We start from the raw sequence: 15,668 nt of genomic DNA, 5'->3' as shown, positions 1-15,668 counted from the left end.
GGAGACATAAGAGGAGTTGGCCTGTGTAGATAATATAGTTACTGACATAGAAATTGATTCCCGGACACACACACACATACACCTCACATGCACAGACATCTTTATATTCTATAAAGCTATTTCAATTCATTTCAATCCATTCATTTTTCTCAATGTTGATGTCTCAAATTATGGACTATTTTACATATTATTTTGGCCAGAAATAGCTGTCTTCAAAGAATATAAATATTGACTATAATAAAATGCCAGTATGTAGCTTCTACATTTGTATTAATTTTGATAGATATTAAATGATAATTAATTTCAACCAAAGCAATTTACATCGGGGTATCACTTTCAGTACAATTTATAAAACACTTCACATAGCAAAATAAAACATTTGTCTCTTGGGGTAACTACTGATGTCTGATTTATACTCTGTGAACAAAATATTAGACAGCCATCTGCATCACTATAGATTATGGAAGATTAGAGTAATAAAAAACTACGTTTTAGAAGAAGTGCAGCAGTGCAAGATGCTCGTCTCAAATTTTTCTTACTAGCTGGTAAACTCACCTCGGCTAGGGAACATCTTTAATCACCATGAAATAAATAAATAAATCTCTGCTGTTACTCATCTCGCAGCACAATACATAGAGCTGCCCACACAACAAGCAGCCCTATTGCCATCCAATGCATATGTTATTTATGCTGCTTAACTTTGTGGTTTTTAATTTGTGCCTCATGTTTGAAACCATAGTTTATTTTCTCTGTTCAAAGAATCCTAATATACAGGAGGTATTTTTTGAAGCTATTAATCAACTTAGTATTTTATGCTTCAGTTTCTGCTGTTTTTTTAAGAGTGATAGTTTGTATTTTGGATGTGCTCTCCAGGTTCTCCTTAAACACATCTGATGAACACTATTACACAAGCTTGCTTTATATATCTAGGTGATTTCAAATATAACTGCAAATTTGGTAAGTGTTTGATTGGGTCTTTTGTGCTTGACATAGTAATAAAAAAAACTAGATGAAATTTAATTATTTATATAAAGTAGAAAATGAGGAATAGGAACCGATATACAAAAACAAAGCAAATGATAATCCTCAACTCTGTTGTAGAATTGTGCAAAGCTAACTTGAAATTTAACAGAAATTAATGTAAAGTTCTATCCTTGGGTTCAAACAGCAACCTGCATAGGTAAAAGTTGGGGAGATATGTAACTTAGAGTAAAGTAGATATTATGGTTGTCTAACATTCATTAGACACTTCCTCTCTTATGTAGCTGCTATATGGTTTAGGTGAGCCCCAGAAGTGGGACCTAAGCCATTTGGGGTAATAGAGGTTTTATGTCATTTGCCTCAACGATTGGTTCAGGTGACCCTGGCTTTAGCCAATCATGGTTTGTGTTTCTCCAACTGCAGGGATTAGTTCTGAGGTGGTACAAATATCAAGTAGCTCAACACTTTTGATCAATGATTGTGGAACTTCTCTGTCTCCAATAGGGAACAAGAATGCATATGGCTTTATATTACTGCTGAAAATGATCTTGCCTCCATGAGGAGAGTTAGCTGGAGGACAAAGCCAGAACATGATGGGAAAATTACAGAGAAACAGAGTGAGGCGCGATTGAACTATATCAGTTCACATTATTTCTGGACTTTTCAGTTACTTGAAGCAAGCTTCCTTTGTAGATTTAATTAGTTTGAATTGGATTTTTCTGTTTTATTAAAAATTATGTATTTATTTTATTTTTGTTAAAAAACTTAAAATAATACAAGTATCATATCTGGAAAAAAGACCTAGAGAGGATTTCTGGGATTAGAAAATAGTAAATTGAGCTAACAAGGTTACCCATCTGCTACAAAAACTTTAATATACTGGAGAAAATATTTTAAAACAACTAGAAATAAGGAGAGACTGAAAGCCTCAAGTTTAAGTTTTCAGGGGAATGACATCACCATCTGGAGCTCTATATCTGATCCAGACATGAATCCTAATGGTCAGAGGTTGGGGTTTTAACCTCCATATAAAGGCAAGAGATGGAGGCAAAGTGGAGTCTGCTGGAACCAAGACTTCTACAAAGCTTAAGATCCAGGAAGTCTTCCCTCTCCATAACAGAATGGATACTAGAACTGTAACAACTAGCCCAGATAAATCACAAGAGTGTTTTCTTTTGCCTAAATGGAAAAAAAAAAAAAAAACTCTATTAGAAAATAAACCCCCTGACTGGATGTGGTGGTGCTCGCTTGTAATCCCAGCACTTTGGGAGGCTGAGGAGGGTGGATTGCTTGAGGTTGATATATTACTTGAGGCCAGGAGTTCAAGACCAACCTGGCCAACAATGGCAAACCCCATCTCTACTAAAAATACAAAAATTAGTCGGGTATGGTGGTGCACACCTGTAATCCCAGCTACTCAGGAGGCTGAGGCATGAGAATTGCTTGAACCTGGGAGGCATAGGTTGCAGTGAGCCAAGATCACACCAACCGTACTCCAGCCTGGACAAAAGAGTTAGATTCTGTCTCAAAAAAAGAAAAAAAAGAAAATCCCTGTATGAATGTGAAATCCGAATGTGTGCTATTCACCTAGTGTAAGAACAACTTATCCAAAAAAGTAAAAATAAAAACCAACTTCAGCTAAGTGAAATTTCCAGTGTGTTTTACAGAAATAATGTGAAAACAAGTTTGCACAAACACAAATGGCACATGATATATTTCACTAAAAATGCAAATAAGCTCAGAAGGAAGGAGTGAGATATAAGGTGCAGGGAAAACAAATAAATTGTAAACCTGGTTAAATCTGAATAAACTGATGATCAAAGAACTCCACAATAAAAAAAAATTTATTTTTTGAGGGGATGTAGATGGTAGTACTTAAAAAATAGGGTGAAACTAAAATACTGAAAAATGATAAATGGAAGATAGAAGGGAATGATTGAAATTAGTGTCCTAATTTTTAAAAATCATTCGGGAATATTATAGAAATACTGAATAACTTCAGATATTTGGCTAAGTATGCATGTTGAAAATTTAAAGTTAATACTAAAAGAATAGAAATTGAAATACAGGCCGGGCGCGGTGGCTCAAGCCTGTAATCCCAGCACTTTGGGAGGCCGAGACGGGCGGATCACGAGGTCACAAGATCAAGACCATCCTAGCTAACATGGTGAAACCCCGTCTCTACTAAAAAAATACAAAAAACTAGCCGGGCGAGGTGGCGGGCACCTGTAGTCCCAGCTACTCCGGAGGCTGAGGCAGGAGAATGGCGTGAACCCGGGAGGCGGAGCTTGCAGTGAGCTGAGATCCGGCCACTGCACTCCAGCCTGGGTGCCAGAGCGAGACTCCGTCTCAAAAAAAAAAAAAAAAAAAAAAAAAAGAAATTGAAATACAGGCCAGGCGTTGTGACTCACACCTGTAATCCCAGCACTTTGGGAGGCTGAGGCTGGCAAATCACCTGAGGTCAGGAGTTCAAGACCAGCCAGGGCAACATGGAGAAACCCCACCTCTACTAAAAATACAAAAATTAGCTGGGCGTGGTGGCAAACACCTGTAATCCCAGCTACTTAAGAGTCTGAGGCATGAGAATCGCTTGAACCCGAGAGGCGGAGGCTGCAGTGAGCTGAGATGGCGCCACTGCCTTCCAGTCTGGGCCACAGAGCGAGACACTATCTCAAAAAAAAAAAAAAAATTGAAATACAATATGACTATGTGTGGATCTAGGTCATTGTGTAAATTTAAAAAAATTGATGTGTAACATAGTAGTACACTAATCTTATGTGTGTTCAATCAAATTAAAAAAAAATACCTGTTGTATTAGGGTTCTCTAGAGGGATAGAACTAATAGGATATATGTATTTAAATATATATATATATAAACTCCCCTTTGTATATAATGATTTACATGATCACAAAGTAAGGTCCCACAATAGGCCATCTGCAAGCTGAGGAGCAAGGAAGCCAGTAGTGGCTCAGTCCGAGTCCCAAAACCTCAAAAGTAGGGAAGCCAACAGTGCAGCCTTCAGTCTTGGCTGAAGGCCTGAGAGCCCCTGGCAAACCACTGGTGTAGGTGAAAGAGTTCGAAAGCTGCAGAACGTGGAGTCTGATTTCGGGGGCAGGAAACATCCAGCCTGGGAGAAAGATGAGGGCCAGAAGACTCAGCAAGTCAGCCTCTTCCACCTTCCTCTGCCTGCTTTTCCTAGCCACACTGGCAGCCAGTTGGATGGTGCCCACTCACATTGTGGATGGGTCTTCCTGAGGGTGGGTCTTTCTCTCCCAGTCCACTGACTCCAATGTTAACCTCTTCTGGCAACACCCAGAAACACCCAGATACACACAGAAACAATACTTTGCATCCTTCAGTCCAATCAAGTTGACACTTAATATTAACCATCACACCTGTTTACCACTAGAATAAGATATGGGACATCACCATCACCCCAGAAGTCTCTCTTGCAATCATTGTCCTATAGGTAATCATTATTCAAGTTTCCAACTTCACAGATCAGTTTTACAAGTTTTTGAACTTCAAAAAGTGGAATCATATATATATATGTATACACCATGGAATACTACTCAGCCATAAAAAGGAACGAAATAATGGCATTCACAGCAACCTGGGTGGAGTTGGAGACCATTATTGTAAGTGAAGTAACTCAGGAATGGAAAACCAGACATCGTATGTTCTCACTTATAAGTAGGAGCTAAGCTATGAAGACATGAAGGCATAAGAATGATACAATGGACTTTGGGGATGCGGGGGGAAGGGGAGCAGGGTGCGAGAGATGAAAGACTACACACGGGCTAGTGTACACTGCTCAGGTGATGGGTGCACCAAAATCTCAGTAATGACTGCTAAAGAACTTATCCATGTATGGCTAGGCATGGTGGCTCACACCTGTAATCCCAGCACTTTGGGAGGCCGAGGCGGGCAGATCACCTGAGGTCAGGAGTTCGAGACCAGCCTGACCAACATGGAGAAACCCCATCTCTACTAAAAAAAAAAAAAAAAAAAAAAGCTGGACGTGGTGGCACATGCCCGTAATCCCAGCTGCTTGGGAGGCTGAGGCAGGATAATTGCTTGAACCTGGGAGGCGGAGATTGCGGTGAGCCAAGATCGTGCCATTGCACTCCAGCCTGGGCAAAAAGAGCAAAACTCCGTCTCAAAGAAGAAAACAAAACTTATCTATGTAACCAAAAAGCAAAGCAAATAGTTTTGTTCCCCCAAACTATTGAAATAAAAAAGTGGAATCATACATATATAATCTATTGTGTTTGTCCTCTTTCAACATTTTGTCTGTCAGAATTATTCATGTTGTTTGTAGCTGTAGTTTATTATTTTTCAAACTGAGTAGTATTCTATTGTAAGAATATATAATTTATTTATCTATTCTATTGTTTATGGATATTTGAGTTATGTCCTATATTTGCTATTATGAATAAAGCTCTATGAGCATGCTTGTACATGACTTTTGGTGCACATATACACTGATTTCTTGTGGATATATCCTATGAAGGGAACTATTGGGCCATAGGGAAGGGGTATGTTTAGCTTTATTAAATACTGTCAATAGTTTTCCAAATTGTACAAATTTACACTCTCATCAGCAGCATATGAAAGTACCAGTTATTCACATCCTCACCAACACTTAATACTGTCAGTTTTTTTTTTTTTTTTTCTGAGACAGGGTCTTGTTTTGTCACCCAGGATGGAGTGCAGTGGTGTAAACATGGCTTACTGCAGCCTTGACCTCCTGGGCTCAAGCAATTTTCCTGCCTCGGCCTTCTGTGTAGCTGGAACCACAGGTATGTGCCACCACATCCAGCTAAATTTTATTTTTTTTTGTAGAGACAGGTTCTTACTTTGTTGCCCAGGCTAGTCTTGAACTCCTGCACTCAAGTGATCCTTCTATCTTGGCCTCCCAAAGTGCTGGGATTACAGGTGTGAGACACCTCACCTGGCCTATAAATTATATTTTTAAAAAAGTTTATTGCTGATAAAGATATGCCACCTCGCCTGACCTACAAATGAAATTTTTAAAAAGTTTATTGCTCATAAAGATATACAATTGATTTTTAAATATTGATCTTGCATCTTGTGACTTTGCTAAATTCTCTTGTTATTTCTGTTTATGGAATACATATTTTTGGATACATATTTTTGGATATTCCATGTAGTAGATGTATTTGTAATTATTCTGTTTGGGATATTGTTACATTTCTCCAACCAAAGGAGACACATCTTTTACCAGTTCTGGAAATTTTCCTGCCATTGTTTTAGTTGAATATAGCTCCTCCATTTTCCTTATTTTTGAATTTTTGTCTTTCATTTAGACACATCATTGTAAAATCGCACATTGCCAAAGACAAAGAGAAAAATCCACAAAGCAACCTGAAAAAAAAAAGATTACTTACCAAAGAGCGGTGATTGACAACACATTTCACATCAGCAGAAATAGAGGCCAAAAGAGAGTGAAACAATATATTCGAAGTGCTGAGCTACCTACCTAGAATTCTATTTGAAGCTAAACTTTTATTCAAGAGAAAGGGTGAAATAAAGACATTTTCAGAGAAAGATTCAAATAATTTAATTCTCCCATAACTTTGCTAAGAACTGTGAAGTGGCTCATGTTACTAAGAAGCGAGAATGGAGAACAAAACAATATTGTATGGGGGAAAGGGGAGCCATAACTACTGATGCTGGAGAGATTGAAACAAGTGGAAGAGATGATCATGAACAACTTTCCACCAATGCATTTTAAACCTTTTGTTAAAGGAATAATTTTCTTAAAAAAAGTTTTCAAATTGAATTAAAGAAGAAATAGCATACTGGAACAGACCAGGATTCATTAACAACAATGGATAAAATACAATCAACTCATGTAAAAAAGCCCAGATAATTTAAGGGTGAATTCCTACAACCTGCAAGAAACAGATTAACTATATACCTGTCACTCAGTGTCTGCAGGGGATTGGCTCCAGGACCCTCAAAGATACCAAAATCCACAGATGCTCAAGTCTCTTTCGTAAAATGGCATAGTATCTGCATATAACCTATGCACATCCTCCCGTATACTTTAAATCATCTCTACATTACTGATAATAGCTAATTCAACAGTTGTTATACTGTATTGTTTAAAAATTTGTGTTATTTTTATTGCCAAATTATTTTTCATTATTTTTCAAATATTTTCTCTTAGAAGTTGCTTGAATCTGTGGATGCATAATCCCTGGATATGGAGGGCTGACTGGATACAGATTACTGTAATAAATAAAAAGGAATTTTTCTATTTCCAGACTCATTTTATGATACCTATATAATTTTGGTAAAAAACCAAATGTACAAGAACGATATAAAAAATGTATGAGCTGGGCATGGTGGCTCATGCCTGTAATCCCAGCACTTTGAGGGGCTAAGGTGGGAAGATTGCTTGAGCTCAGGAGTTCGAGATTAGCCTGAGTTACATCGTGAGACCTCGTCTCTACTAAAAATAATAAAAAATACCTAGCCAGGTGTGGTAGTGTGCGCCTGTAGTCCCAGCTCCTTGGAGGTTGAGGAGGGAGGATCTCTTGAGCCCAGGAGGTCTAGTCTGCAGTGAGCCATGATCGTGCCATTGCACTTCAGCCTGAATGACAGAGAGAGACCTGTCTCAGAAAAAATAAAAAATTATGAACACATATACTAAATAAAATATCGGCCAATAAAATTTGCAACTGCTTATCATGATCAAATAGATCATGTCTAGGTTGATTTTACTTCAGGAATAAAAGACATTAACTTTACACAAAATGTAAATGTAACTGTAAACCAGGAACACTTCCTTAAGCTGAAAAAGCGTATCTGTCAAACCCACAGCAAGGATCATACTTAGTGGTGATACATTTGAAAAGAAAACAGACTGCACTCTGCTCAGCAGACATGTTGTCTTTTTAGGTTTTATTTAGAATGACTGGGGAATGTTCTCTTTTGTTTCCCAAAGAACTCTGTATTTGAAAACTTTTATACTGAATGATAAAATGCAGTTCATGTCAGAAAAGCTGTGATCTACAAATAGTTTATTCTCATGTGTCAACCAGTTCATTCAAGCACTTCCAGATATCAGTGCTAGATGTTTGGTTTTGACATTCAGACAAAGACAGACTACTTATATTTTAGAGCATTCCATCTTAAACTCTCCCTAAATCTGGTTATGTATACATTTCACACAATATCTTACCCATATGTAAATAAAACATCAAGTCATTGGAAAAATTTATGACACAGACATTGCCATTAATTTATGTAATATGACAACAATGAGTGCTATATAAACATTATACTGAGACTCTTGCAATTCTATGCTATAACAAAAAAATAAAATAGGTATAAGGGCTGGAAATCAAGAAACAAAATGTTGTGATTCATAGATGATATGACTGTCTATGTAGACAATCCAAGATAATTGCAACTGATAAGAAAATTCAATCAGTTACTAGATACAGTGTAATTAGAAAACAGTCTATGACATTTTATTCAGAGACAAAATGCAATTAGAAAAGGTAATTAGAATAGAAATCTTGTATATAATGGCAAGAAAAATTATAAGGAACCCAGGAATAAATTTAAGATAAGATATGCAAGACCTTACTTCTAAAATTAAACAACTTTATTGAAAAGTATGAAGGAAAATCTAAGTAAATGAGAAGACTCTCAGTTTATGAATGAGGTTACCTAATGCCATATGGCAACTGTTCCTAATTTATAAACAATGGTATTTAAAAGATAATAATAGTAGAGTTTTTTTTTTTTCCATAAAACTTGGGATCCTGAGCCAAGGAAATTTTGAAGAAGAACAAGGACAGTAGTCCTGCTACCAGATATCAAGAGTTAGTTATTTTAAATATACTATTAAATATCGAATCAAAACAGGTACTATTAGTACAGAGATAGATAAGCCTTTGGGAAAAATGTCCAGAATCATATCCATATCAATATGAAAACTTGGCATATTTGTTCACTCAACGCCTATGAAGCACTCTCTTTTTTGCTAATGGGGACTTCCTCAAGTTGTCTTCCAGGTTCTTTTGACAGGATACCAGCAGTCCTTGATAACTTATTATCTGGTAAGACAAATTTTCCTGATTCTTCTGTACATTTCTTGCTCTTAACATTGGAATTAGTTACTTCCTCAAGAAATCTTGATTTCTCTTATGGGAAATACAATTTCAAGACACCATCTATGTGTTGGGGTGCTCATTGCTACTGGGTTGGTCATTGTTTCTAGGACTTTTCAGTTAACAGAGCTAAAAAATTAAATATCTTCTATATATTCATATACACACACATATACATACACATATATGTTACATTTAAATATATATAAAATGTGTATATATATTATGTATAGTTCAGTGTATACATACATATTTAAAGATAAAAACCCCATGAGTTCATAGTGATACTTCCAATTCAAATTCAGGAATGCAAGATTTGTACTTACATTTTCATCTATTAAATCTGTGTCTTCTGCAGCACTGGAAATCATGGGTGTTAAGGGTGTTGTTACAGTGGGTAGCTAGTCTGGTATAAGCAGGCAGGAGGGGGTCCCCTCCCCCACCACACCCTGAGTGTCAGGTGACCATCTGGTGATGATGAGGCTGTTGTTCACTGTCTAAAGTAACAATTGGTCATAGCTGGTGCCAGGGAAAAGCAGTCTTCCAATAGATAGGAAACACCTGAAACTGGTGATTAGCTGCTTCCCAATAAGATGTCAGGAGTTGGGCGAGTGGGTTCAAGCATGAGCATGCAGACAGTCTATCCCAAGGGAAGACTCAGGGGAGAAGTAACACAAGACCCCGGAAGTATGCCAGTGTATAAACCCCAAGTCAAAAGGTCAAACCACTCACTTGATCTCGCCAATTGCCTGCTTGCCCTCTTCCAGGTGTATTTTATTTCCTTTCATTCCTGTTCGAAAGCTTTTTAATACACTTTCACTCTTGCTGTAAAACTCGCCTCAGTCTCCCCTTCTGCCTTATGTCCCTCAGGTGAATTCTTTGTTGTGAGGAGGCAAGAAATGAGGTTACTGCAGCCGCGTACAGATACTTTCCACTGATAACAACATGAGGGATGAGAAAATTAGAATATTCTATCATTACCAATTTGCTTTATTCTCTATTATACACAGAATCATCTCAGAATAGTAATATTAATACAACCACTGCCAATATGATCACAGAAAAGACTTAGTTTTGTTGTAACTATTGTCTGTGGCTTTTGGTTTTGCTGTATATTTGTTTTGTCTGTTTTCATGTGGGGATTTGGGGGGATTCAAATCTATGCTACTGTTCCTATAGTGGCATGTGTTCTAAATCCCCTTTTGAAAAGTTCTGAAATATTCTTCCCTGGATAATTAAAAATACACAAAGAGTAGTCCAATTGGTTGATGACTGTTTAATTTAGTCTAGGGTGTGCTTTGTAGTTCACTACTAAAGACCATTGTAGTGAAAGGAGTCCACATGGTGGTCTCTCGTGGTTCATCCTACTGGGGATTCTAGACTAAGGTCAGTCAAGCTGCAATAGCAGTCAGAGGATGTCTCTGGGGCTGTGATCAGTCGACAGCCCCAGGCATGGCTTGTAGAGGCTTAATCTAGCCAATAATCTTTTTTTTTTTTTTTTTTTTTTTTTGAATCCCAGTTTCACTCGTTGCCCAGGCTGGAGTGCAATGGCGTGATCTTGGCTCACTGCAACCTCTGCCTCCCGGGTTCAAGTGATTCTCCTGCCTCAGCCTCCCAAGTAGCTGGGATTACAGGTGCGCACCACCATGCCCAGCTAATTTTTGTATTTTTAGTAGAGATGGGGTTTCACCATGTTGGCCAGGCTGGTCTCAAACTTCACCTGCCTTGGCCTCCCAAAGTGCTGGGATTGCAGGTATGAGCCACCACACCCGGCTCAAAAATCTTAAGCAACTCTTCAAAACTACCAACGTAAATAAACAATCTAAGTCAAAACAGTGTGCTATCAAAATGCAGATTAAGAACAGTGCCCTACTGCCTCTTTCCAATCAGATTGCTTCTCTATACCCTGTCTATGTAGATATTCTGGAGTGCGCACTTGTGATAGTGAACATGTACTGTTTTGGTTGCCCATCACCCATTTCCCTTACTTTGGCACACACACTGATTTCCTTTTGAAGAATTAACTCTCCCTCTGGAAATTTTCTTTTTGGGATTGTCTACCTCCTAAGAGGGCAAGTGACTCCAGCTTGGTTAATCAGACACTCCTGGAACTTCCAGTCTTGATTGGAGCAATGCAGAAAGGGTACGAGATGCTAGGAGATTATTCGTTCCAGTGATGGTAGGTGTGGAGAATGTTGATTAATTCCACTTGCTTTGGAGCTACCCTGATTCTTAACCTTTTTTCGACTTGTTTCTCTAGTATTGCTGTCAATTTTGTATGTCCCCTGATATCTACCTAATACATTCGTGTTCTGTTTAAAGTTGTTTGTTACTTGTGACCAAAAAACTATCACTGATTTAGTGGTGATCTCTGGAGTACATAAGAAATCTTGTCTATTTTGATTGCAATACCTCTTCTAGCAGTTCTGATCCTCCTTTCTCTGCTCTATTTAAAAAACACACACTTTATAATTTACTTATTGCGTTTGTTGTCTATCTCTTTCACTAAAATATAAGCTCTATGAATGCAAGGATTCTTGATTTAAACGTGTTTCTTTGACTCGTGTATCTCAAATACCTATGACAATTAGTGGAACATAGTAGGTACTCAAGAAATATTTGTAAATTTAATAAAGTCTTTAAGCCACTGATTTGTGAATTTCTTGATGGTCTATATGGAGCACTGCTTAGTGCCCAGTTTGTTGTAAAACCTTGGCATGTTTTTGCTGCAGATGGTTTGGTGTGTTATCACTGTGTGGGTTGGGAGAAAATGTAATAACATGAGGACAGTAACCAGCTGCCTTCCATCTCCAAGGGTATGAACAAAACTCTGGGTTCAGATGGTTAAAGTTCTACACAATTGTCCAAATCTTGATATCTAACCAAAGTCCATTTTAGTTTTTAAGGGAAATTTTGGAAATATCAATGTCAATTTTGGAAATATCAATAGCAAGGTAAAAGTAGATTTGAATAAATGACTCAAAAGTAATGCATTCATTTTTGAATTTTTTTTAAATTTAAAATTTGCATTTATTCCAACTGAATGACAAAGCACCCAACTGAGACTGAATGTCATAATTGGAGAGTAGATCTCAAGGTGGCAAGTACAGCCAGGAGAGGATGGCTAGTGTGATTTGAAATACTATTATAGAAACTGAGCCCAAAATGAGGTTATTACCAGAATGTTACAGTTGCTAGTGGAAGGTAAATTGAACAACTAATATTAGAAAGGAAATAATAATTAATATTTGTTAAGCAAGTATTATGTTTTACATGAGATTTACATATGTTATTTTACATACGCTTTTCATCTGTTTTTTTCACATTATTCTCAAAAGAAGCCTATGTGTTAACACCTTAATTTTATAAACAGAGAAACTGAGATGAGAAGCTAGTTAACTTGTGGCCACACAAGAAAATGGCAGATCCAGAATCTGGCTCAGGTTGACTGATTCTAAATCTTTGACACTTTCCACTACATCACCTCTAACCAAGAAATTGGTTATTAAATCTGAAAGTATAGAAAACAAGCCACCTTTTCTGGGTAAAGATGGTGGATGAATATAGGCAATAGCCATCACCCTCTTGTCAAACCCCAAGCCCCTCTAATCTAAACTTTTTTTTTTTGAGATGGAGTCTTGCTCTGTCACCCAGGCTGGAGTGCAGTGGCGCGATCTTGCAATCTTGGCTCACTGCAACCTTCACCTCCCGGGTTCAAGCGATTCTCTCACCTCAGCCTCTCAAGTAGCTAAGATTATAGGCGTGTGCCACCAGGCTCAGCTAATTTTTTGTGTGTTTTTAGTAGAGACGGGATTTTTCCATGTTGGCCAGGCTGGTCTCAAACTCCTGACCTCAAATGAACCACTCGAGGACAAGAAAATGGGAGAGAAAATGAACAAAATTTTGAAAATTGGTAAGTAGATGGGAAAGTGGTAATTGATTAAGCAGACTTGACATGACTGAATCCTCACTAAGCAGTGGAGAAAGTTGAGAAACAAATTGATTTACACTGAGTTGAATCCCTAAGGCTCAATTAGAGTGGATACTTCTGTAAGTGCAAAGAAAGTAGTCTGATTTCTTTTTGAAGCAGTTAAGCTCTCCCTAGGCCTACGTCCCAATTCTACAGAGTTGTATGATGGCTTCTCTTCCCTCATCATGGAAGAAGATTGAAGCTATATTCCCTGGAAATGTAACATAGAAGGCGTAATGTAGAAATAATTCCAAGCACAACTGAGGACAGGGGACCATACTGAAAGCGGGGAGAAGGAGTTAAAATTTGTATACTCAATTCCGAAATCACTGGATCACTGTCTTTTCCTACAAACCTCACAGAAAGCCAGCAGCCAGTCCCATACCCTATAGGAGAGAGATTTGGATGATCATTCTCTGGGGAATCTCAGCAGCCCATGACTTTCCAAGAGGAGAGAACTAATGACATTAACGCTAGGGATTCCTTAGTGAAATAGCGGTCCTCATCGCTTGGAACTGGAGCCCATGGCAAAACAGCCCCACCTTGGTGCCCAAAGCTTCTAATCAATTTTTAAATAAATGTAAACAAAAATTTTAATTGTGGTAAAAAAAACACATGAAATTTTTCATCTTAACCATTTTAAAGTGTAGACTTCAGTAACAGTATTTCAGAATATTCACATTGCTGTGCAACAGATCCCAAAACCATTTTCATCTTGCAAAACTGAAACTGTATCCTCCCCTCTTCCCTGGAGAACACCATGCTTCTGTTTCTATGAGTTTGACCACTTTAGATCTCTCGCATAAGTGGACTCATACAGTATTTGCCTTCTATGACTGGCTTATTTCACTTAGCATAATGTCCTCAAGTTGCATCCTTGTTGTATAGCATGTGACAAGATTTCCTTCTTTATTTAATATAAAATATTCCAGCTTTTAATCGACTTGTAAAGTTCCACTCTTAAGTATGTACAGACAATCTGCAACTCAGGCATCAGAGCAAAGCTTCTTGAGTCATGATAGAGAAACAAACATAAAATGCCAAACTACTCAGGGATAAGATAACTTTACAAAAACTGTCACTTAAAACCTCAGAGAAGGCTGGGCATGGTGGCTCATGCCTGTAATCCCAGCACTTTGGGAGGCCGAGGCAGGCAGATTACCTGAGGTCAGGAGTTCAAGACCAGCCTGGCCAACATGGCAAAACCCCTGGCCAACATGGCAAAACTAAAAACACAAAAATTAGCTGGGCGTGGTGGCGTGCACCTGTAGTCCTAGCTACTCGGGAGGCTGAGGCAGGAGAATCGTTTGAACCCGGGAAGTGGAGGTTGCAGTGAGCCGAGATCACACCACTGCACTCCAGCCTGGGCAACAGGGGGAGACTCTATCTGAAAAAAAACAAAAACAAAAACCTCAGAGAATAGGAGATTCCATATAGGAAGCAAGAAGAGAATAAGAATAGAATAGAACAAAAAGATCAATAAAAACAAAAACAAAGTGTTATTGGGAAAACCTGAAAGAATGGTTGAAATATAAAGTTGAATAATTTCTCAGAAAGTGGTAAAAGAGAAAAAGGATTAAAAATGAGAGAAAAAAGGTAAGAAAATTAAAGCACAAGGTCAGGAAACCTAAAATCCAAAATAATAAGAATTTTACAAAGAGAGAACAGATAAAATAGAGGAGAGGAATTCATCAACAAAATAATTACAAAATTTATGCAGAACTGAAGCACATGAATTTCTCAGTTGAAGGGTCTACCTCATTTGCTACACAATGGCACAGCATGATGAAATCTCAGGGCACCAGGGACAATAAGTGAACTCTACCAATTTTATTTTATTTTATTTTTTTACAAAGAAAGATAAAAAAGAATTCAGTTAGAATGGCATCAATATTGCAACAGCAATGCTAGAAACTCTAAGATAATAGAGAAATGTCTTCAAAATTATAATAGAAAATGATCTCCAATTTAAAATTCTTTGTCCAGCTAATTTATTAATCAAGGTATCCAATGCATATTAAATTTGTAAGTGTCAAGGCTCTACTTTATCACTTGGTTTGCTGAGTAGCATTGCAAAAATAAAAACGTCAGCTCAGGCCCGGCATGGTGGCTTATGCCTATAATCCCAGCACTTTGGGAGGCTGAGGCAGGTGGGTTACTTGAGGTCAGGAGTTCCAGACCAGCTTGGCCAACATGGTGAAACCCTGTCTCTACTAAAAATACAAAAATTAGCTGGGCACGGTGGTGTGCGCCTGTAATCACAGCTACTCAGGAGGCTGAGGCAGGAGAATTGCTTGAACCTAGGAGGTGGGGGTTACACTGAGCTGAGATCATGCCACTGCACTCCAGCCTGGGCAAAACAGTGAGACTGCACCTCAAAAACAGAAAACAAAAAACAAAAAGTAATACATCAGCTCATTTATCTATATTTCCTTTTTGTTATCTTTAAATACATTTTAATTGTGGAATAGTTTCAGATTTACAAAACAGTGTGAACATAGTACAGAGTTCTCCATTAGTCCATGCCCAGTTTCCCCTGTTATTAACATTTTGCATTAGTGTAGCA

Source organism: Macaca mulatta, chromosome 12 (assembly GCF_049350105.2).
Source record: "Macaca mulatta isolate MMU2019108-1 chromosome 12, T2T-MMU8v2.0, whole genome shotgun sequence".
NCBI lineage: Eukaryota > Metazoa > Chordata > Mammalia > Primates > Cercopithecidae > Macaca > Macaca mulatta.
The sequence above is the reverse complement of the archived record's forward strand: the minus strand, read 5'-3'. Positions refer to the sequence as shown.